Consider the following 22,516-nt stretch of genomic DNA (forward strand, 5'->3'; position numbering starts at 1 on the left):
CATGTAGTCTTTTGGGAGGGTGTTGGGTGAATAAAGTGCTGACATGGTCCACGATTATTTGCCATGATTGTACTTTATTCTAAAAGCTAATGAAATCATTGAAACAATTTAGATGCAGCCTTTCTAAAGATTTCAAGTTTCATAGTGTATATGTACTTTCAATGATTAATGTTTCTCTAGAGGCAGGCATATCATGTGTCCCGCCTGAGAGAGCGGTCCCCGCAACACATACCTGGCAGCCGCTGTCTCATGTAATTTTCATTGACCATTCTTGATAAAACAAAGCAAAGACCGCTATATGTGTATAGAGTATTTTTTACTCAGTATCACCCAAACTATCAGATCCCTGATTAAGTACCACAACTCATGAAACACCTTGTATATATATATATATATATATATATATATATATATATATATATATATATATATATATATATATATATATATATATATATATATATAGATATAGATATAGATATAGATATAGATATATATATAGATAGATAGATAGATACTATTATTTTGCTAATAATTCTTCTTCTTACATCAGCATCACCAGGTTCATCTGACCATCCTGGTCCCTGTTCATCCGTGTCCAAGTCTGACCACTCTACGGCAACAATCAAAGAGAAAGTTTGTACATGAAGAGGTGTCACCTCCTTCAAGCAATTCATCTGGAACAACAATGCTTTTACCACTGGAAATTGATGAAATGTCATCTGAGTCTTTGTTGGAAAATGAAAGCTCTGATGAGTGATGAATATATATATGTATAGGGAAACTCAATTTAGTTTCTGCAAGGTACATGAACAGCCGGAGTAGAGAAGAGGGGGATGAGAGGTCTCATACTTCTAGAACCTTTATTTTCTGCTCTGATTGCGTCACCCTCCTTTTGTTGGAGGAAATTGGCCGTAGCATATAGATACTTAGTAAAGTAACCAGTAGTATATCCACTTTGCTGCAACTGTAATATATACTCCTGCAAATACCTATGCATTAAATATCCAAATGCAAAGTTATGATTTCATATTGGTCACTACAAACATGCATTAATGTGTTGTAGCTTAACTTTTGTATCCTATGTACTTTGTACTATGTACTTAGCTAACATACAAGTCCATGTAGTGAAAAACGCCTTTACAAGATGTTTTATGCAAATGACATGAAAGGTAAAGATAATAATAATAATGTTGGTACACATATACAGACACTTTATTTTACCTACTGCAACTGTTTCTGTAACTTTCCCCAGTTTCAAAATGATGTTACCTACTCTGAGAAACCATTGTTCAGTAATGTTAAACTCAAAATCAACTTAAATTTTAGCTAAAGTCAAGTGTTTAAGTTATTCATGTGTTCAGTATGGGTGATGTTTAATGTGGTATTGGAATAGCCCTTTTAATGTGTGTACTGAAATGACGATGAAATACCTATTGATTTTCAGTATGTAAACTAAGCAATTGTGTACCAGTTGCACATAACTAACTTTATAGTCTATCCAATCTTGGTCCTCACTTTCTAATGTGATAGCTAAAATAACTCATAAATGTTGAGTTGGTAGTAATGAAAATCTGTACATTTCTTTTCCAGACTATATCTCACTACCAGAAACAATGCAAAGACCTTTCCTGAGACAAAGTCCATGGTTCTGGGTCATGGTGAAGCATATGTCGGATTTACATTCAATCTAAGCTCAAGATCGAATACAGACAGCATGTGCTTCACCAAAGACTATAGACTAGACTGTTTACTGATGTTAGTATAGTCTGGTGAACAATTTTCACGACCTGGAGCAATGCTGAAAATCTAATGTTGATTCTACGTCGGGTGAGCAACGTCAGTTTTTCAACTGGAATTCAACGGGAATTCCAACATTGAAAAACAGAGCATGATTCAACGTTGAAAACCAGATGTCAGTTCAATGTTGAAATTCCACCATTGATTATACGTTGGAAATATTACATTAAAAAAACTTTCAAAATCAATCAATTCTCAACGTAGATGCTACGTAAGGGCCTGACGCAAAATCAACGTTGAATCAACGTTGATGTGCCTGCTGGGAAAGGCCCTAAAGGAGATTAATCTATTCTAATGAGCGTTTTCCTAGGGTTTGTGGTACATTAGAAGGGTCACACTACCACCAGTCATAAAACCACCCCTGGAATGCCCACAACTAAGAAAGCCTTGCTAAATATGTGTGCTTTGGCGACAAAATGTTTAAAAATATGGCCCTCGGACACTTTGCTCCCTCACGTCAACTACTTGCAAAGGCCGAAACGAAGATCAGTCAGGTTCTAATGAGTGTTTTTTCTGTTCATGGTACAGTGCAAGGGTTAAACTACCACCAGGGCCCTGTTAAATTAATGTCTTTGGGACGGCTTTTTAAAGATTTTTTCTTTATTTTTTATTTTTTTGACATCTCAGCCTATAGCGCCAGTAGGCTTTCTTCAGGGTAGGCGCCTAGCTGGTGGTTGGCCCAAGCCTGTCATGGCGCAGGCAACTTTTTTTTTATAGTGGCGCCAGTTATGCTTGGCTCATGCTGCCCCCCGGAACTCATTCTTGATTCACTTGGACGGTTTCTTCTAGAGTCAGGGTTGATGGGTTGTCTTCAGGACAACATGTGGGTAGTCTTAGGCCACTCAGCGGTGACTGAAAAATCCCAGGTAGCAGCGTGGGGATTCAAATCAACGTTGTCCATGGCGTGGTGAATGCTGGCCCAGCACATAATCACTCAGCCACCGCCTACCCTATGGCCCTCAAACAGTTCGGCCTCTCATTACAACTACTTTCAAAGACCAAAAAGAAGTTTAATCAGGTTCTAATGGCTGTTTCTTTTAGATTCAGGATACATGGGAAAGGTTAAACTACCACCAGTCATTAAACTACCCCTGGAAATGTCCAAAAACTCCTACAAAAGCCCTGTTAAAGGTGTGTGCCAGGGGACTCCCTAAAGGGTGGGTGAATGGTATTTTCTGGCTGCCAGGTGAAGGGCGAGTGATGTGTTGTTGCAGTCTGCCTAATCCTACGTAATTCTGCAGTCTGCGTGGGAATTTAAGGGTCAGCGTGACTCCCAGGCTGCCACACAACTCCTTCGTGACACTCTCAGTGATGCTGTGACTGTAACAATGACAGGAGGAGAGGTTTTTGTACCTTCCTCATCTGATTCTGCACCCGAGTGTCCACGGCCAGTGACCTAGACTCCTCATAAGCCTCGTCCTCCTCCCAAAACAGCTTTCAGTGTGGGCACAATTGAGAGAGGGCTGAAAGTGATTTTTTGAAGCCTTGAAAGTGGTGATTTCATGGTACATCCCCGCCCTTTAGGGGTTAGGCCAGTATTTTTAAACATATTAGAACCAAAGTACGCCTATTTAAAAAGCCTCTTGTAGTAGGAGTTGCCTGAGAATTGAGCCCGGGCTCTCTTGGTTGTGAGCCGAGTGTGCTAACCACTGCACCACGAAGCCCCCGACTGTATTGTAACCCTGGTGATTGAGCTGGAAAACCACCCACGGGAACCCAGCTAACCTTCTCTGTGGCCTTGGGAAATGGTCGTAATGGGAGCCTGATACATAAAAATCTGGACCTTGATCCAAAAATAAATACGCACGCAGCTGTTTTTTAATTTTTTTATAGCAGTAATGCTAAAGTCTTAACATCAGTTTTAGCAAGGCAAGTTCATGTAAGGAGACTACATCCAGAGGTATCAAAGCCCTTGAAAAATAGTTGTAATGGGAGCCAGACATGTATAAGAACATAGACCTTAACCAGAAAATCAAGCCAGGCAGTTGTTTTATCATAGAGCAGCAACGTGTTGACAGCAGTGTTAGGAAGGCAGAGCTATGTAAGGAGGCTAGATTTAGAGGTAACAAAGACACATGTAACCAAAGCATGCTCAGAAAGGTGCCAAGGAGCAAGGCGGCACCACTGGGAAGGTGAACTGAGACTATGCTATACATCTATACAACTGCCCTGACTGGTTCAGGCTGCATTGAGATTGACATGACAGTTGGTATGGAATGGATGATATTTAATTAGTATGTACGGTAGAGGCCAATATAATTAAATGAATCTAGTTTTCAAGGATGGTTCTCCAGTTCAAGGTGCAGAAGCCATGCAAAATTATCACTGGGATCACAAAACAGTCTAAGAAGCTGAGCACCTTCTACGAGCGGCCAAATACGTCCATATATTAGGTAGCACACATTTCCCTCAGCACCAGGAGGAGATTGGTTCCCTGCATGGTACAGAGGAAAATGAAGCAGTACTGTGGGTGTGAAGGTGTTAAACCCACTGTATACATCACATCCAGGGCTAGTTTTAGAACCCCGGTGGTAGTGTGACCCCTTCAATGTACCCTGAACATGAAGAAACCCACACCTGACAAGGCTTTGGTAGAGGTTTTGGGCATTTTCAAAGATAGTTTTAAGACCCTGGTGGTAGTGTGACCCAATGTATGTGCCATGAACCTAAAGAAACCCACATTTGACAAGGCTTTGGTAGAGGTTTTGGGCATTTTCAAAGATAGTTTTAAGACCCTGGTGGTAGTGTGACCCAATGTATGTGCCATGAACCTAAAGAAACCCACATTTGACAAGGCTTTGGTAGAGGTTTGAGGCATTTTCAGGGGTAGTTTTAAGACCCTGGTGGTAGTGTGACCCTTCCTCTGTACCCTGAACCTGAGAAATATAATTACAAATGCTTTCACAGGGCATTTTCAGGGGTATTTTTATGCTTTACAATTGTTATCCTCAAAAATCAGCTCATGAGTGGACCTGTGCAAACCCTTCTGTTAGATTTTTGGGTCAGTAACCTTTCTTTCTTTCCCTTTCTCTTAGTTGTTTCCTTTTCTCCTTTGTCTCACAGTTTGTTTGCTGGTGATTCCCTTCTCCTTTCCCCCCAATACAGGGCATCTAGTGAACATGCAGCCGTCAACACCACCATCTCCGGAGTCTCCTGATCTGATTGGGTATATTGTAGCACCTCCCTGCACTGTGCTTGCCTGACAATGAGGCCAACAAGGAAGGAATGGAGAAGGAGAAAGCTGCTGCTGGGAAGGAATTTAGTGGTTCATGGTACAGAGGAAGGGTCACACTACCACCAGGGTCATAAAACTACCCATGCAGAGGCCCACAACTCTTACGGAAAGTCTTGGCAAATGTATGTTTCTTAGACTCATGGTCCAGAACAACACTTAAACTACCACCACGGTCACTAAACTACCCCTGGAAATGCCTGAAACTCCTATGTGAGCCTTGTTAAATGTGTTTCTTGGGTTCATGGTACAGAAGGGTCACAATACCACCAGGGTCACTAAACTACCCCTGGAAATGCCTGAAACTCCTATGTGAGCCTTGTTAAATGTGTTTCTTGGGTTCATGGTACAGAAGAAAGGTCACAATACCACCAGAGTCACTAAACTACCCCTGGAAATGCCTGAAACTCCTATGTGAGCCTTGTTAAATGTGTTTCTTGGGTTCATGGTACAGAAGAAGGGTCACTAAACTACCCCTGGAAATGCCTGAAACTCCTATGTGAGCCTTGTTAAATGTGTTTCTTGGGTTCATGGTACAGAAGAAGGGTCACAATACCACCAGGGTCACTAAACTACCCCTGGAAATGCCTGAAACTCCTATGTGAGCCTTGTTAAATGTGTTTCTTGGGTTCATGGTGCAGAAGAAGGGTCACAATACTACCAGGGTCATCAAACTACCCCTGGAAATGCCTGAAACTCCTATGTGAGCCTTGTTAAATGTGTTTCTTAGGTTCATGGTGCAGAAGAAGGGTCACAATACCACAAGGGTCATCAAACTACCCCTGGAAATGGCAGAAACTACTATGAAAACCTTGTCAAATGTGTGTTTCTTAGGTTCATGGTACAGAACAACAGTTAAACTATCACCAGGGTCACTCAACTACCCCTGGAAAGACCCACAATTCCTCCGAAAGCCTTGTTAAATGTGTGTTTGGGTGGTGGTATAATAATATGGACATCTCAGGCAGAGAATAATGGGACAATATTTTCCTTATACATTTAAAGTCAAATAATCTGAACTGCAGTGGACCACAGCACTCACAGCGGCCAAACATGTCCATATATTACAGTACTATTAGTTATGCACACTAATAATCATGTATGTATGTATGTATGTTGAGAGATATTTGTAGAAATGTTATGGAGGGCACGCATGTCCATGTTGGCTGATGACGTGTAAGCGTTCAGGTGGTGGGCAGCGGAGCCTACGTGGCCACTCGCTAGCTGGTGGCCGCCTCGCAAATACTGGAATGTGGGTTAACTTCATATCATCCACACTAGTGTTGTAACAGCTGGTTCACCTGCCACAGTCATCTGTTATTGTGTTACTCTTTGTTACATTGTACCTTGTCAAGTTTGGTATGTATAGAGGTTAAGAGGGACAGACGATGGCACTTCCAGGGGTAGTTTTGTGAGCCTGGTGGTAGTGTGAGGCCTCCTTCACACGGCGCCAACCTGTGTAAACTTATGACTGGTTTTCTAGGGAACCTTTGACATGAGAACATTTAGGCAAGGCTTTTGGGGGAGTTTTAGGCACTAACAGGGGTAGTTTTGTGAGCCTGGTGGTAGTGAGAGGCCTCCTTCACACAGCGCCAACCTGCATAGACTTAAAACTGGTTTTCTAGGGAACCTTTGACATGGGAACATTTACACAAGGCTTTTACAGTGACACTAACTTTTACGTTATATTATAGTGTTTTGTTTAGTATATCTTACTGTATTTTCTAATTACTTATTTATTATTATTGTTATTTATTTTCCAGTTTTTGTTTTTTATTATTTCACTGTGCCACTAATCTTTCCTTTATTTTACTATTTTGCATGTTACATTTTAGTGTAGTTGTTCACTAAACTGTCATTTGACACAACTTACACAGTGAAAGATAACTCACAAAATGACTTTCATTTTATTTAGTTCATCGTTTAAATCAATCTGTTTGTTGACTGCATTGTACTCTGCAAGAAAAGATTAAATAATATTATACTTATTTGATTTCTATTTCTCTCTCTCTCTCTCTCTCTCTCTCTCTCTCTCTCTCTCTCTCTCTCTCTCTCTCTCTCTCAAGGAGGAAATAAAATAAGATGATTCACTGTGTCAGATTATCTCTATCTATCTATCTATCTATCTGTCTATCTGTATATATAGTTGCTTGAATCTGCAGGCAAAACATTTCTCATTCAGACAGAATTCAGCCCCCAGATGAGTCCTTCAAACCTACGGGCACAGAGTTGGGAAAAAAGACGTCCGTTACCCTAATGAGCCTTGAGCTACAGTCGGCAATTCAGGATCATTGGGGCAAGATGAATGTTTCCTTGGGGTGATACTGGGGTTTCCTTGGGGTAAAAAGACACCTGATTTTTGTTCATTCAATGTTCTGCACAAGAAATTGGATACTATAAATATTAAGTGACTTTTTGGAATGAAGAATTCTTTACCAAACAATTCCGTCACCTCCTCCTGGCCAGGAAACGTACTGAACCTGTGTGATGTAGGGTGCACGTACTGTGGGGTACATTGGGGTATTATTGGGGGTATATTAGGGCATAACTAGGCTATATTAGGGTATCAATGGGGGTACACTAGGCGAAAAACACGTCCCCATCTCGGCACATATTAGACAAGGCTATCACAGGAGTTTTTGAGGGAAATTCCAGGGGTAGTTTGACCCTTCTTCTGTGCCATGAACCTAAGAAACACACATTTGACAAGGCTTTTGTAGGAGTTTAGTGCATTTCCAGGACTAGTACCCTTGTGGTAGTGTGACCCTTCCTCTTTACTAGGAAGCCACAGCAACAGTCCTTTGACATCTCCACACTGATATTGCAGACCCCACCTGCCTTTGCACCCTAGAACTTCCTCACGGACTCCACCACTTCCACAAGAGAGGGTGGAGTTTGGTCTACTGGTGGATCAGCAGCTGCTCAATGGATGTGAAGAATAAATGTGAGGATTATCTCACTGAAATCCGTCTGCTAAATAATGCTGCCACAAATACTTTAAACATCCCACAAAAGTTAGTTTATTCTGCACACCAAGGATTTTTTCACATGGCTTCTTATTGTAGTGGTGTTAATTTATTGGTAGTTGTCTGTTTTCTTCTCTCTCTCTCTCTCTCTCTCTCTCTCTCTCTCTCTCTCTCTCTCTCTCTCTCTCTCTCTCTCTCTCTCTCTCTCTCTCTCTCTCTCTCTCTCTCTCTCTCTCTCTCATTCTTCTCTCCTTCCATTCCTTATTTTTCTTCCTTCCTCTCTCTCTCTCTCTCTCTCTCTCTCTCTCTCTCTCTCTCTCTCTCTCTCTCTCTCTCTGACATTCTCTCCTTCCATTCCTTTTTCTTTTTCTTCCTCTCTCTCTCTCTCTCTCTCTCTCTCTCTCTCTCTCTCTCTCTCTCTCTCTCTCTCTCTCTCTCATTCACACCCGACCTCTGCTTCATTCACACCCGACCTCTGCTCATTCACACCCGACCTCTGCTCATTCACACCCGACCTCTGCTTCATTCACACCCGACCTCTGCTGAGAGAAGGTCGTGACCTCACCCCGCTGCGCCCCACAACATCGCTTGCCCTGTGTTTTCGTCGTGCTCTTGGGCGTTTGTGTGTTCTCGCTTGTGGACCTTGTGTGTTGCCTGTGATTTCCCGACACGTGTTTGGTGTGTGTTCGCTTGTGGTTTCTGCCTGTGGTTGCCTCTGTGATTTGTGTTTCCGGTGTTTTTGCGTGTGATCTGGCTGTCTCCGGGTGTTCTGCGTGGGTTTCAGAGTGATTCAAGTGTGTTGTGTTTCCGGTGTTTTTGCGTGTGATCTGGCTGTTTCCGGGTGTTCTGCGTGGGTTTCAGAGTGATTCAAGTGTGTTGTGTTTCCGGTGTTTTTGCGTGTGATCTGGCTGTTTCCGGGTGTTCTGCGTGGGTTTCAGAGTGATTCAAGTGTGTTGTGTTTCCGGTGTGTTTGCGTGTGATCTGGCTGTTTCCGGGTGTTCTGCGTGGGTTTCAGAGTGATTCAAGTGGGTTGTGTTTCCGGTGTTTTTGATTGTGATCTGGCTGTTTCCGGGTGTTCTGCGTGGGTTTCGGAGTGATTCAAGTGTGTTGTGTTTCCGGTGTTTTTGCGTGTGATCTGGCTGTTTCCGGGTGTTCTGCGTGGGTTTCAGAGTGATTCAAGTGTGTTGTGTTTCCGGTGTTTTTGCGTGTGATCTGGCTGTTTCCGGGTGTTCTGCGAGGGTTTCAGAGTGATTCAAGTGTGTTGTGTTTCCGGTGTTTTTGCGTGTGATTTGGCTGCTTCTAAGTGTACTGCGTGGGTTTCAGAGCGTTTTGAGTGTGCTGTTTTGTTTCCGGTGTTTTTGCGTGTGATTTGGCTGTTTTCGAGTGTTCTGCGTTTCGAGTGTGTTGTGTTTCCAGTGCTTTTACGTGTGATTTGGATGTTTATAGTGCTCTGCGTGGGTTTCAAAGTGTTTTGAGAGTGCTGTTGTACTTCCGGTGTTTTTGCGAGTGACTTGAGGGTGTTTACTCGTGCTTGTGCTTGGGTTTCTGAGTGTTTCGTGTGTCCCGAGTGTGACTTTGTGTTCCCGAGTGTCTCACGCGTGATTTGGGTGTGTCGACAACCCACCCTTTGAATTCCCTGAGGATTCAATCTGCTCCTCCTCATTACACCCTCTTTAAATCCCCTAGAGGATTAACACTTCCTACACCCCTTTCCCTCACCTCACCTAAGCCCCCCCCCACCCTCGCTCACCTCACATCCCTTTTTGCTCCTCCTCATCCCCTTGAGGATTAGCCCTTCCTACTCCTCCCTCACCTCCACATATTTCTAAGCCCTTCCCCCCTCACTCACCTTACCTCACATCCTATTTACCCATCCCTTCACCCACCTTACCTCGCCTCTTTCTTAACCTTTCTTGTTCTCACACACCTCACTCACCTCACATCCCTTCCTACTCCTCCTCTCTCCCACTTACCTCCTTTCCCAAACTCCCTCTCACTCATCTCACCTATTTCCTAACCCTCCTTGATCTCACACACCTCACTCACCGCCTCCCTTTCCCCCTCTTTACTCACCTCACATCCCTTCCTACTCCTCCTCTCTCCCACCTCACCTATTTCCTAACCCTCCTTGATCTCACACACCTCACACCGCCTCTCTTTACTCACCTCACATCTCTTCCTACTCCTCCTCTCTCCCACCTCACCTATTTCCTAACCCTCCTTGATCTCACACACCTCACTCACCGCCTCCCTTTCCCCCTCTTTACTCACCTCACATCCCTTCCTACTCCTCCTCTCTCCCACCTCACCTATTTCCTAACCCTCCTTGATCTCACACATCTCTCTTTCCCCCTCTTTACTCACCTCACATCCCTTCCTACTTCTCCTCTCTCTCACTTTTCCTCCATTACTAAACTACCTCTCACACACCTCACCCCCTTTCCTAATCCCCTTTACTCTGTGTTTTTATCTCTTTCATTTCAGCTAAGATGGCGCCTAAGAAGTGCAGTACTTGTAACGGTAGCTTCTCAGCTCACTTTTTTACAGGGCGTTCTGCAGTCTGTCGACTGTGTCTGTCCAGGCAGCATCTCGAGACAAGACTGCAGGAGCAGGAAGAGAAGATGGAAGAAGGCCAGAATAAAATTATAGAGCTTTCTCTCACCAGGCAGCATCTCGAGACAAGACTGCAGGAGCAAGAAGAGAAGATGGAAGCAGGTCAGAATAAAATAATAGAGCTTTCTCGCACTGTTGCCTCCTTGCAGGAATTCATCCAGGCTAACGTTGCTGTGGTGCCAAACCTTCTCCAACCGCCCCTTGCCCTCAGCGGTACCGTCGACACCAGCGGACAACACCACGCAACGGAGGATGCTAGTGGCACCGACCATGATGGCTTCACCGTCGTGAATGGAGGAGCCAAGCCAGCCAGACAAGCGATTTATCCTGTTCATTGCTTCAACAGGTTTGCCATTCTGGAGGAGGAGGACGAGCAGGAGAGCACCTTCCTGGTGGGTGACTCCATGATTCGCCAGCAGGTCGTTGAGTTCTGCGGCAGAGTTCCTCGTCGAAGACGGAACTATTGCTATCCTGGTGCTGGGATCGACGACATAACTGCTGCTCTTGAGGAGATCTCCCCCCAGGCTACTAATGATTCACTGTTTGTTATTCACACAGGTACGAACGACGTCACCACGACCCGGTCTGAGGAACTCCTGGAGAAGTACCGTAGGCTCATCCAGCAGTATAAGACTAAATCCCTAACATTTTGATTTCAGGAGTTCTACCACGGACTTGGGCGGAGAGCGACTTTCAGTAAGGCCTTCAGCCTAAACAACCGCTTACAGACTCTTTGTAGGGAGCTTGACGTGGAGTTCCTAAACGCATGGGACAATTTCTATGGACAAAATGAGCTCTTTCACAGGGACGGATTGCACCTTTCTCCCATCAGGGCAGCCAGACTCAGGCTCCTCAACGAAGCAGTGCGTGTCATCCGAACAAAACGAGTCACGGCCACGTCCCTCCACCCCGCCCGTGTAAATAGACGCCGAGCATCACAACAAACCCGTAACCGTGATCCCGCAAGTACCACCACCTCTAATACCAAGCCTCTAGATAACTTAAAAATCCTTAGTTTCAATGCGCGTAGCCTAAGAAACAAATTTGATGAACTGAGATGTCTTGCTTTAACAGAAAATTTTGACATAATTGCTATAACTGAAACATTTATCGACACCACAAATATTGATTTAAGTTCCGAATACAACATAGATGGCTACAGACTCTTCAACAAAGATCGTGTAAACCGTAGAGGCGGTGGCGTCGCCCTTTATGTCAAAAGCTATTTGCAACCCACTGACAAAACACTGAAACAGTAACGTTGAACATTTGTGCGTGAGTAAACATTGCAAAAGTCAACTTAAATATATCTGTCACCTACAGACCTCCCGGGCAATCACTCGATGACGACCTTGAAATGTACAGCGTCTTAAGGCAGTCACTTAATAACAGCGACTCACTGATATTAGGAGACTTTAACCTCCCCCATATCGACTGGGCGACACTGTCAGGTACAGAAGGCGAGTCACATAGAATGATCGAATTTCTGAAGAAAATTATCTAAGCCAAATGGTTTCTGAGCCAACTCGACAAAATAATATACTCGACCTTGTTATAACGACCCAAGATAACCTAGTCAGTAGTGTCACGGTAGGAGAACACCTCGGTTCTTGCGATCATAAATTAGTGCGCGTCGACATTAAAGCTCAATCATCAGTGACTGAAAATAAAGTAAAGGTGCCCAATTTCAAAAGAGCTAACTTCGTAGAAATCCGACAAAACTAACAGAAATACAACTATCAGATGACGGCAACGTAGAGGAAGCCTGGCTAAGCCTTAAAAATCACTTACTCACTCAGCAGAACACATTCGTCCCCTTGTGCGAGAAGCGAATTAACACTAATAAAAGCCCACCGTGGTTTAATAGCGAAATTAAACAATCAGTCAATGAGAGAAAATTGTTTTACAGGTTAAAGAAAGAACAAAGCACGCCCGAAAACATTAGACTTTATAATGATGCCAGGCGACGAGTAAAAGACTAGTAGGTCAGGCAAAGCGTAGATACGAAGAAAATATTGCAGCCAACTGTAAAATAATCCGAAATCTTTCTTCAGTTACATAAACAACAGAAAGGCGATCAAAAGTGGTATTGGACCTTTAACAAACAGCGACGGTGCACTAGTGACTGACAGCCAACACATTGCAAACCTCTTAAACAATTACTTTTCCTCGGTGTTTAATAATAACAGTCTTCCTCTCGCTACCACCAACACCAGTACTATTGTAAATCTCGAGCATGCATTGCCTAATTTTGAAATAACAACCGATGAAGTCCTTAAAGCTCTCCATTCACTTAAAACAAATAAAAGTCCTGGACCTGACAAAGTATATCCAACTCTGCTGAAAGAAACAAAGAGCGAAATACTCTCTCCCTCACAACCGTATTCAATATGTCCTTGCGACAAGGCATCGTCCCTTCAGATTGAAAAAAGGCTAACGTGACACCGATTTTCAAGAAAGGAGACAAAAAAGTACCAGGTAATTACAGGCCCATTAGTCTAACTTCGGTTGTAGGTAAGCTACTTGAGGGCATAATTAGAGACAAAATTGTGAATTACCTTGAAAGCCACTCATTGATTGGGGACTCACAACATGGCTTCCGAAACAAAAGATCCTGCCTATCAAACCTATTAACCTTTTATAACGACCTCTTCACTGTTTATGACGTAACCAAATCACTGGACGTAGTCTATCTTGATTTCCAGAAAGCGTTTGATAAAGTCCCGCATCATAAATTACTTTACAAATTAAAGCAAATAGGTATTGACGGTCAAGTAAACCAATGGATCGCGAATTGGTTGAGCAACAGACAACAAAGAGTAGTGATTGACGAATTTAACTCAGAGTGGGCGCCTGTCACTAGTGGCGTCCCTCAGGGCTCAGGACTCGCCTCAGGACTCGTGTGTCCCGAGTGTGACTTTGTGTTCCCGAGTGTCTCACGCGTGATTTGGGTGTGTCGACAACCCACCCTTTGAATTCCCTGAGGATTCAATCTGCTCCTCCTCATTACACCCTCTTTAAATCCCCTAGAGGATTAACCCTTCCTACACCCCTTTCCCTCACCTCACCTAAGCCCCCCCCCACCCTCGCTCACCTCACATCCCTTTTTGCTCCTCCTCATCCCCTTGAGGATTAGCCCTTCCTACTCCTCCCTCACCTCCACATATTTCTAAGCCCTTCCCCCCTCACTCACCTTACCTCACATCCTATTTACCCATCCCTTCACCCACCTTACCTCGCCTCTTTCTTAACCTTTCTTGTTCTCACACACCTCACTCACCTCACATCCCTTCCTACTCCTCCTCTCTCCCACTTACCTCCTTTCCCAAACTCCCTCTCACTCATCTCACCTATTTCCTAACCCTCCTTGATCTCACACACCTCACTCACCGCCTCCCTTTCCCCCTCTTTACTCACCTCACATCCCTTCCTACTCCTCTCCTCCCACCTCACCTATTTCCTAACCCTCCTTGATCTCACACACCTCACACCGCCTCTCTTTACTCACCTCACATCTCTTCCTACTCCTCCTCTCTCCCACCTCACCTATTTCCTAACCCTCCTTGATCTCACACACCTCACTCACCGCCTCCCTTTCCCCCTCTTTACTCACCTCACATCCCTTCCTACTCCTCTCTCCCACCTCACCTATTTCCTAACCCTCCTTGATCTCACACATCTCTTTCCCCTCTTTACTCACCTCACATCCCTTCCTACTTCTCCTCTCTCACTTTTCCTCCATTACTAAACTACCTCTCACACACCTCACCCCTTTCCTAATCCCTTTACTCTGTGTTTTATCTCTTTCATTTCAGCTAAGATGGCGCCTAAGAAGTGCAGTACTTGTAACGGTAGCTTCTCAGCTCACTTTTTTACAGGGCGTTCTGCAGTCTGTCGACTGTGTCTGTCCAGGCAGCATCTCGAGACAAGACTGCAGGAGCAGGAAGAGAAGATGGAAGAAGGCCAGAATAAAATTATAGAGCTTTCTCTCACCAGGCAGCATCTCGAGACAAGACTGCAGGAGCAAGAAGAGAAGATGGAAGCAGGTCAGAATAAAATAATAGAGCTTTCGCACTGTTGCCTCCTTGCAGGAATTCATCCAGGCTAACGTTGCTGTGGTGCCAAACCCTTCTCCAACCGCCCCCTTGCCCTCAGCGGTACCGTCGACACCAGCGGACAACACCACGCAACGGGAGGATGCTAGTGGCACCGACCATGATGGCTTCACCGTCGTGAATGGAGGAGCCAAGCCAGCCAGACAAGCGATTTATCCTGTTCATTGCTTCAACAGGTTTGCCATTCTGGAGGAGGAGGACGAGCAGGAGAGCACCTTCCTGGTGGGTGACTCCAAGCGTCGCCAGCAGGTCGTTGAGTTCTGCGGCAGAGTTCCTCGTCGAAGACGGAACTATTGCTATCCTGGTGCTGGGATCGACGACATAACTGCTGCTCTTGAGGAGATCTCCCCAGGCTACTAATGATTCACTGTTTGTTATTCACACAGGTACGAACGACGTCACCACGACCCGGTCTGAGGAACTCCTGAGAAGTACCGTAGGCTCATCCAGCAGTATAAGACTAAATCCCCTAACATTTTGATTTCAGGAGTTCTACCACGGACTTGGGCGGAGAGCGACTTTTCAGTAAGGCCTTCAGCCTAAACAACCGCTTACAGACTCTTTGTAGGAGCTTGACGTGGAGTTCCTAAACGCATGGGACAATTTCTATGGACAAAATGAGCTCTTTCACAGGGACGGATTGCACCTTTCTCCCATCGGGGCAGCCAGACTCGGAAGGCTCCTCAACGAAGCAGTGCGTGTCATCCGAACAAAACGAGTCACGGCCACGTCCCTCCACCCCGCCCGTGTAAATAGACGCCGAGCATCACAACAAACCCGTAACCGTGATCCCGCAAGTACCACCACCTCTAATACCAAGCCTCTAGATAACTTAAAAATCCTTAGTTTCAATGCGCGTAGCCTAAGAAACAAATTTGATGAACTGAGATGTCTTGCTTTAACAGAAAATTTTGACATAATTGCTATAACTGAAACATTTATCGACACCACAAATATTGATTTAAGTTCCGAATACAACATAGATGGCTACAGACTCTTCAACAAAGATCGTGTAAACCGTAGAGGCGGTGGCGTCGCCCTTTATGTCAAAAGCTATTTGCAACCCACTGACAAAACACCGGGAAACAGTAACGTTGAACATTTGTGCGTGCGAGTAAACATTGCAAAAGTCAACTTAAATATATCTGTCACCTACAGACCTCCCGGGCAATCACTGATGACGACCTTGAAATGTACAGCGTCTTAAGGCAGTCACTTAATAACAGCGACTCACTGATATTAGGAGACTTTAACCTCCCCATATCGACTGGGATACTGTCAGGTACAGAAGGCGAGTCACATAGAATGATCGAATTTCTAGAAGAAAATTATCTAAGCCAAATGGTTTCTGAGCCAACTCGACAAAATAATATACTCGACCTTGTTATAACGACCCAAGATAACCTAGTCAGTAGTGTCACGGTAGGAGAACACCTCGGTTCTTGCGATCATAAATTAGTGCGCGTCGACATTAAAGCTCAATCATCAGTGACTGAAAATAAAGTAAAGGTGCCCAATTTCAAAAGAGCTAACTTCGTAGAAATCCGACAAAACTAACAGAAATACAACTATCAGATGACGGCAACGTAGAGGAAGCCTGGCTAAGTTTTAAAATTACTTACTCACTCAGCAGAACACATTCGTCCCCTTGTGCGAGAAGCGAATTAACACTAATAAAAGCCCACCGTGGTTTAATAGCGAAATTAAACAATCAGTCAATGAGAGAAAATTGTTTTACAGGTTAAAGAAAGAACAAAGCACGCCTGAAAACATTAGACTTTATAATGATGCCAGGCGACGAGTAAAAAGACTAGTAGGTCAGGCAAAGCGTAGATACGAAGAAAATATTGCAGCCAACTGTAAAAATAATCCGAAATCTTTCTTCAGTTACATAAACAACAGAAAGGCGATCAAAAGTGGTATTGGACCTTTAACAAACAGCGACGGTGCACTAGTGACTGACAGCCAACACATTGCAAACCTCTTAAACAATTACTTTTCCTCGGTGTTTAATAATAACAGTCTTCCTCTCGCTACCACCAACACCAGTACTATTGTAAATCTCGAGCATGCATTGCCTAATTTTGAAATAACAACCGATGAAGTCCTTAAAGCTCTCCATTCACTTAAAACAAATAAAAGTCCTGGACCTGACAAAGTATATCCAACTCTGCTGAAAGAAACAAAGAGCGAAATACTCTCCTCCCTCACAACCGTATTCAATATGTCCTTGCGACAAGGCATCGTCCCTTCAGATTGAAAAAAGGCTAACGTGACACCGATTTTCAAGAAAGGAGAAAAAGTACCAGGTAATTACAGGCCCATTAGTCTAACTTCGGTTGTAGGTAAGCTACTTGAGGGCATAATTAGAGACAAATTGTGAATTACCTTGAAAGCCACTCATTGATTGGGGACTCACAACATGGCTTCCGAAACAAAAGATCCTGCCTATCAAACCTATTAACCTTTTATAACGACCTCTTCACTGTTTATGACGTAACCAAATCACTGGACGTAGTCTATCTTGATTTCCAGAAAGCGTTTGATAAAGTCCCGCATCATAAATTACTTTACAAATTAAAGCAAATAGGTATTGACGGTCAAGTAAACCAATGGATCGCGAATTGGTTGAGCAACAGACAACAAAGAGTAGTGATTGACGAATTTAACTCAGAGTGGGCGCCTGTCACTAGTGGCGTCCCTCAGAGCTCGGTCCTTGGCCCAGTGCTCTTCATTATTTACATCAACGACGTGGATGTTGGACTCAATAACCGCATTAGTAAATTTGCAGACGACACAAAGATTGGCAACTCGGTTCTCACTGACGAAGACAGGCAAAGCCTCCAAGAGGATTTGCACAAAATTTCAGCTTGGTCGGATAGATGGGAGATGCCCTTTAACGTGGACAAGTGCCAGGTCCTTCAAGTTGGAACGAGGAATAAGAAGTTCGAATACGAAATGCGCGGCGTTAAACTCAAAAGCGTTCAATGCGTCAAAGACTTGGGGGTCAAAATCGCGTCAAACCTCAAATTCTCACAGCAATGCATCGATGCAGCAAATAAAGCGAACAGAATGTTGGGCTTCATTAAAAGAAACTTTGTATTCAAGAATAAAGATGTAATACTCCCGCTCTACAACAGTTTAGTCAGACCCCACTTGGAATATGCGGTACAGTTTTGGTCTCCCCACCATGCAAAGGATATTGCTAAATTAGAAGGTGTTCAGCGTCGGGCAACGAAATGATCCCTTCCTTGCGCAACAAATCCTACGAAGAAAGGCTTTCTACCCTTAACATGTTCTCTCTTGAGAAACGTCGCCTCCGAGGAAAACTGATCGAATGTTTTAAAATACTTAATGGTTTCACGAATGTGGACAGATCAACATTGTTTATGATCGATGACACTTTGCGCACGAGGAACAATGGCGTAAAACTCAGATGTAGACAAGTAAATTCAGACTGCACCAAATTTTTCTTCACCAACGTTGTAGTGCGAGAATGGAATAAGCTTCCACCGTCAGTGGTCCAGTGTAACACGATTGACTCCTTCAAAAATAAGCTCGACCGTCACTTCCTTCAACTTAATATCAACTAGAGTAGAAATGCAACGTTTTGGAGCCTTCTGATTAATGTAAAATCACTTAGGTTTAAGGACAGACCACCAAGTCTGGACCATGGGGTCTGTGTGGTCTGATTTTCTATGTAATTCTATGTAATTCTCTCTCTCTCACTCTCTCTCTCTCTCTCTCTCTCTCTGACATTCTCTCCTTCCATTCCTTTTACTTTTTCTTCCTTCCTTCCTTCCTCTCTCTCTCTCTCTCTCTCTCTCTCTCTCTCTCTCTCTCTCTCTCTCTCTCTCTCTCTCTCTCTCTCTCTCTCTCTCTCTCTCTCTCTCTCTCTCTCTCTCTCTCTCCTTCCATTCCTTTTACTTTTCTTCCTCTCTCTCGCTCTGTCTCTCTCTCTCTCTCTCTCTCTCTCTCTCTCTCTCTCTCTCTCTCTCTCTCTCTCTCTCTCTCTCTCTCTCTCTCTCTCTCTCTCTCTCTCTCTCTTCCATTCATTTTCCTTTTTTATTCCTTCCTTCTTCCTTCCTTCCTTCCTCTCTCTCTCTCTCTCTCTCTCTCTCTCTCTCTCTCTCTCTCTCTCTCTCTCTCTCTCTCTCTCTCTCTCTCTCTCTCTCTCTCTCTCACTCTCTCTCTCTCTCTCTCTCTCTCTCTCTCTCTCTCTCTCTCTCTCTCTCTCTCTCTCTCTCTCTCTCTCTCTCTCTCTCTCTCTCTCTCTCTCTCTCGCTCTCTCTCTCTCTCTCTCTCCTTCCATTCCTTTTACTTTTTTCTTCCTTCCTTCCTTCCTTCCTCTCTCTCTCTCTCTCTCTCTCTCTCTCTCTCTCTCTCTCTCTCTCTCTCTCTCTCTCTCTCTCTCTCTCTCTCTCTCTCTCTCTCTATATCTATCTCTCTCTCTCTCTCTCTCTCTCTCTCTCTCTCTCTCTCTCTCTCTCTCTCTCTCTCTCTCTCTCTCTCTCTCTCTCTCTCTCTCTCTCTCTCTCTCTCTCTCTCTCTCTCTCTCTCTCTCCTTCCATTCCTTTTACTTTTTTCTTCCTTCCTCTCTCTCTCTCTCTCTCTCTCTCTCTCTCTCTCTCTCTCTCTCTCTCTCTCTCTCTCTCTCTCTCTCTCTCTCTCTCTCTCTCTCTCTCTCATTCTATATATTTCTCCAAATTTATCAATCAATATCTATTTTTTCTCTCTCTGTGGGTAAAACTACTTCTTTTTAGAGCAGCATTACCCAAGTCTACCCTGAACAGTACACTTCGGTAATACCCCAATGCACCCAACATTAACACTGAGTACCATGCAGGTAATACTGGCCTGCATTGTGATATTCTAGAGGTAATATATGGGTGCATTGTGGTAATATTACAATACATATGGGCATAAGAAGCAATATTGGGGTACCTTAGTAGCATCAGATCCTAATATTACCCCAGTGATAACCAGCATTAATATTAACGTGGACTCCTACAGAGATAATATTGGATACACTGGGCTGCTCTGTGATATTCTAGAGGTAATATTGTGTACCATTGGGGTAATATTACAATACATATGAGCATAATAAGAGGCAATATTGGGGCACCTTAGTAATATCAGAGCAATACTGGAATACTCTGGTGTTATGCTGGGTTCATTGGGATATTGTTGAGGTAATACTGGGGTGTATTTGGGTAATATTGGGATAAATTTGGGAATAAGAGGTAATATTGGGGCACACTAGGGTAATATCAGAGCAATACTGGAATACTCTGGTGTAATACTTCCTCCACTAGGATATTGGTGAGGTAATATTGCAGTATTTCAGGGTAATTTTGGAGCAATATTGAAGTAATATTTGGTCACCGTGGGAGTACTACTGAGCTACACTGCTGTAATATTGCATTCACTAGAGCATCACTGAGGTAATACTGGGACACCTTGAGTTAATTTTGAGGGTAATACTGGGTGCACTTTGGTATCAGAGGTAATATTGGGATGAAAATGGGGTAACAGGCATCCTAGAGGTAATATTGGGGTATTACTGGGGCACACTGGGGTAATATTTGGGTCCACTGAGGCATCATCCTTCAGGTAATATTGGGGTATTACTGGGGCACACTGGGGTAATATTTGGGTCCTCTGAGGCATCATCCTTCAGGTAATATTGGGGTATTACTGGGGCACACTGGGGTAATATTTGGGTCCTCTGAGGCATCATCCTTCAGGTAATATTGGGGTATTACTGGGGCACACTGGGGTAATATTTGGGTCCACTGAGGCATCATCCTTCAGGTAATATTGGGGTATTACTGGGGCACACTGGGGTAATATTTGGGTCCACTGAGGCATCATCCTTCAGGTAATATTGGGGTATTACTGGGGCACACTGGGGTAATATTTGAGTGGTGTATTCCAGCAAAACACTCCACATATATTCATGACATTTTATTCATATTTCATCTCAATCTTTTTTTTTCTTTACATTTATTTTTCCTTCCCAGTTCTTCGGCCTCTCTCTCTCTCTCTCTCTCTCTCTCTCTCTCTCTCTCTCTCTCTCTCTCTCTCTCTCTCTCTCCAGTTTCCTTTCCAGTTGTTCTATCTCCACTGTGGAAGATGGTCACTGTTCTGCCCCTAAACCTGTCCACAGTGGTGTCCCTCTGTTCTATCCCCCACTCTCTCTGTTGTTCGTTAATGATCTTTCTTCCCAAAAAAAGTGCCCTAACCACCCCTATGCTAATGCCTCCACTGTGCATTACTCAGCATGTTTTAGCAGACCTCCAGACCCTCCTTATAGGCACTACAAGACCCTGGACTGAAGGCTGTGGAATGGTTAGCCTCAGACCTTGCTCATCCATCTATACTATCAAAGGGCAGGGAAGACAGACAGCCCCCCTCCTCTTCCTCCTTCCTCTCTTCAATCACACCCAGATTTATCCTTATTAACCCCCAGGCCCCTCTCACCCATACCTGTAAGCATCTATCCATCCATACAAGAGCCAGGAAGGAAGGAAGGAAGGAAGGAAGGAGGGAAGGAAGGAGGGAAGCAAGGAAGGAAGGAAGGAAGGAAGGAAGGAAGGAAGGAAGGAAGGAAGGAAGAAAAGACAAAATATTTAACACTCACCATTGGTTTGATGTCTGCCATATTACAAGTCCTTCCTCTTCTTCTTCCTCCTCTTCTCTCTCTGTGTGTCTTCTTCTTCTTCTTCTTCTTCCTGTGTAAACAATAGAGATAGCAATAAATTCATGAAAAGAAAAAAAATAGCAAATAAAAAAGGAGAAAAAATTATATTAAAAGAAGAACAAAAATAAGATGAACACCTTTATGGATTTACTTTATTTATTTTATTTATGTATTTTTGTGTTTGTTTGTTTGTTGGGAAGCACAAGCGACACAAGAGGGATTTTTTTTATTTAATTCAATTTGTTTACTTTTTTTCTTATTCAGAGTCAAGCTTGAGAGAGAGAGAGAGAGAGAGAGAGAGAGAGAGAGAGAGAGAGAGAGAGAGAGAGAGAGATTTACATAGATTTACATAGAAAATCAGACCACACAGACCCCATGGTCCAGACTTGGTGGTCTGTCCTTAAACCTAAGTGATTTTACATTAATCAGAAGACTCCAAAACATTGCATTTCTACTCTAGTTGATATTAAGTTGAAGGAAGTGACGGTCGAGCTTATTTTTGAAGGAGTCAATCGTGTTACACTGGACCACTGATGGTGGAAGCTTATTCCATTCTCGCACTACAACGTTGGTGAAGAAAAATTTGGTGCAGTCTGAATTTACTTGTCTACATCTGAGTTTTACGCCATAGTTCCTCGTGCGCAAAGTGTCATCGATCATAAACAATGTTGATCTGTCTACATTCATGAAACCATTAAGTATTTTAAAACATTCGATCAGTTTTCCTCGGAGGCAACGTTTCTCAAGAAAGAACATGTTAAGGGTGGAAAGCCTTTCTTCGTAGGATTTGTTGCGCAAGGAAGGGATCATTTTTGTTGCCCGACGCTGAACACCTTCTAATTTAGCAATATCCTTTGCATGGTGGGGAGACCAAAACTGTACCGCATATTCCAAGTGGGGTCTGACTAAACTGTTGTAGAGCGGGAGTATTACATCTTTATTCTTGAATAAAAAGTTTCTTTTAATGAAGCCCAACATTCTGTTCGCTTTATTTGCTGCATCGATGCATTGCTGTGAGAATTTGAGGTTTGACGCGATTTTGACCCCCAAGTCTTTGATGCATTGAACACTTTTGAGTTTAACGCCG

General features: G+C 43.7%; 1 long non-coding RNA gene across 1 annotated transcript in view; it reads right to left on the minus strand.

The window, feature by feature from the left end:
- The window catches only part of LOC126990263 (uncharacterized), a 28,442-nt gene extending 6,220 nt beyond the window's left edge, over positions 1-22,222 (minus strand). The window contains exon 1 of the long non-coding RNA XR_007744184.1: positions 21,370-22,222. This is a non-coding gene — a long non-coding RNA (uncharacterized LOC126990263). The remainder of the gene's footprint in view (positions 1-21,369) is intronic.
- Between the last annotated feature and the right edge of the window lie 294 nt (positions 22,223-22,516).

The sequence above is a fragment of the Eriocheir sinensis genome, unplaced genomic scaffold (genome assembly GCF_024679095.1).
Source record: "Eriocheir sinensis breed Jianghai 21 unplaced genomic scaffold, ASM2467909v1 Scaffold151, whole genome shotgun sequence".
In the NCBI taxonomy this organism is placed as follows: Eukaryota; Metazoa; Arthropoda; class Malacostraca; order Decapoda; family Varunidae; genus Eriocheir; species Eriocheir sinensis.